The sequence below is a fragment of the Anopheles gambiae genome (assembly GCF_943734735.2).
Source record: "Anopheles gambiae chromosome X unlocalized genomic scaffold, idAnoGambNW_F1_1 X_unloc_92, whole genome shotgun sequence".
Taxonomy (NCBI): domain Eukaryota; kingdom Metazoa; phylum Arthropoda; class Insecta; order Diptera; family Culicidae; genus Anopheles; species Anopheles gambiae.
This window is the reverse complement of record NW_026902706.1, coordinates 15001-17500: the sequence shown is the minus strand read 5'-3', so window position 1 is coordinate 17500 and position 2500 is coordinate 15001. Positions and strand designations below refer to the sequence as shown.

General features: G+C 48.0%; 1 pseudogene; it reads right to left on the bottom strand.

Moving 5' to 3' along the window:
* Positions 1 to 2500, bottom strand: part of LOC133394991 (large subunit ribosomal RNA) — a 9218-nt pseudogene that overhangs the window by 3813 nt on the left and 2905 nt on the right.

The window sequence follows — 2500 nt, the reverse complement described above, 5'->3', positions numbered from 1 at the left end:
TTCCCAGGAACTCTTTCCACTTCCTCTGTCGGGTATGCTTGATCAATCGCTTGAGGGCATTCCTTGCCACCTTGAACTCGTCCCTAAAAGAAGAATAGAGATCAGTATTGAATGCTCTTTGCGCTAATCGATCGCGGTGTTTGCACTCTTTGCGAAGTGCCTCAATCTCTAACGTCCACCAAAATGCACTCTTGTTAGGAGTGTACCTCTTACGCTTAGTCATCGTCGCATTACACGCCGTGACAAGTATACGCATTAAGTCTTCGCTTGTTGTGACCTCGGTCTCAAAAGCGGCTTGCATCATAACTTCAAATATATCTTTGCTAAAATACTTGATGCTCCATCCCGTTATGGGTCGGGACAAGTTACGCACGCTTTGCGTCTCAAGATCTATTCGTATTGCACGATGATCAGAGTTCATATAGCTAGATAACACCTCCCACTGAAATGATCTTGCAACTGTTCTGCTCGCAAAAGTAAGATCAACTACTGACGTACGCCCTGGTCCAACATAAGTTGGGGTGCTGCCGTCGTTCAATAAAATTGCGTCAATCTGCGCAAAGGTTGATAAGACCAACTCACCTCTTCGTTTCTGGGTTTCTCCACGCTCGCCAAGTTGGTTGTTCCAACTTGCTGACCAAGCGTTGAAGTCCCCCCCGATAACGAATTTGTGGATACCGGTTACGGCCATTACCGTGTTATCCAACATGTTCTGAAATTCTTCCATACTAAATCTAGGTGGCGCGTAAACGCTAACCACTCGCATATCGCCTATGTCAACTATCATTAAACCCTTCAGAGCCTTACTGACTACCTTAACTGGTAAGTCCGCGTTAACCACTACCGCTGCTGTGTTATCGTCATTGCGTAACACTTTGACGTTGGTTGTTGCCAGATACGGATCTGCAATCAACACTATATCCGCAGATTCTTCCCTAATCGTTTGCCACATTAACTGAAATGCAGCATAACAATGATTCTGGTTATGTTGTAGCAACCTAACCATTATGATCTAATCGTTCGCCTACGGGGACACATATAACTGCCCGTTGCGTGAAGGTTCTGTGACCTCGTACCGCAATCCAAACACTTGACAGAGTTGGTACAAGCTTGCTTCTTGTGTCCACTCAAACCGCATTTCCAGCACAGATTACTTCTGTCTGGTTCCCTACAATGGTAGCTCGTATGGCCTACCTTCCAACACTTATAGCATTTCTGCTCTTCCATAACCTCGCGGATATGGCATATCGACCAACCAACTTTCAGCTTTCCCAAATTCAGGAAGCTTTGAAAGTCTGGCAGCGATACGTTGATCCGTGCCCACTGCGTACCGGCCGCGCGGCCTTTCTTCATTTTGATACGATCTATTTCTATCTCGATGTTGAGCTGTGCTTTGACAGACTCCGCAACCTCCTCTGGGGTGGTAATTTCATCGAGATGCATGATCTCAATCATTTTAGAAGGAGCTAGCGTTCTCACTGACGCCTTGCCCTTCACCGCTTCCTTAACCTTTGGGGCAATTGCACTAGCAGAACTACCCTGCTTCAATTCTAGCAACATGCCTCCATTTTGGGCCCGTCGGACCTTAGAGATTGTCTCTCCAACCGATTTAAGAGCATCGGACTGCTTCATTTCCTTGAGCAATTTCGCCAGCTCCTCGGAAGTGCAGTCCGATATCAGCAGAGCCTCAGGCCGCTTCCTGGGCTTATTCTGCTTCTTCTTGCTCTTCTTCTTCTTCCTCTTATTAACTCTACCCTCATTAATATTCGGTCCGTTTCTCGGACTTGGAATATTTTCCACCGCTTCCCTAACAGGGGTCAACCTCGATGGTTGTTGTTGTTGTTGTTGCAACCTTTGCAACCCACTTGGACCAGGCTGTTGGTCATCAGCCACTGGTCTTCTGCCTTTTCGCGTTTGCGGCCCGAATCCATCGTTACCGTCAAACGACGTTTGCGTTTGACGGTCGAGGACCTGCTGCATGCGATTTACGGCTCTAAACCTTCGAAATTCGGACATTACCTCATCGAGGAAGTCCATCATAACCGTTACTAGCGTAAAATGGGAAGACTCATCATCGAGCTTGCTTATCCCAAAACGCATCGCCTCCATTCGATCTTGAAGATCCATGAACGCTTGGTCCGGATCTTTCTTGTCCACCCCCTTGGTCTTTTTGACCTTCTTAGTTTTAACGTTACTCATTCTATTGGGCTCAAACTCAGGCCCGCTATCCGCGTCTGTTTATGCAGTCTCCTATTTGGTTCCGTGGGTGGCTATGAATCAGGGAGCTCCACGCGAGGGTTGGCCCGCGCCCTTATGAGACGACGGGCTCAGTGCCGAACCGGAGCAAAGTGGGGCTGAACCCACCCACACCTGCATTTGCCATAGAGCGTATCGTATGGCGACAGTCTTGGAGCGCTACCTAAGACTTGCTAAGTTTTAATAGAGCGGTGACAGAATCCCCCTTAGCCCTCCCCCGTTTCAAGCAGGTTTCACCCTGCTT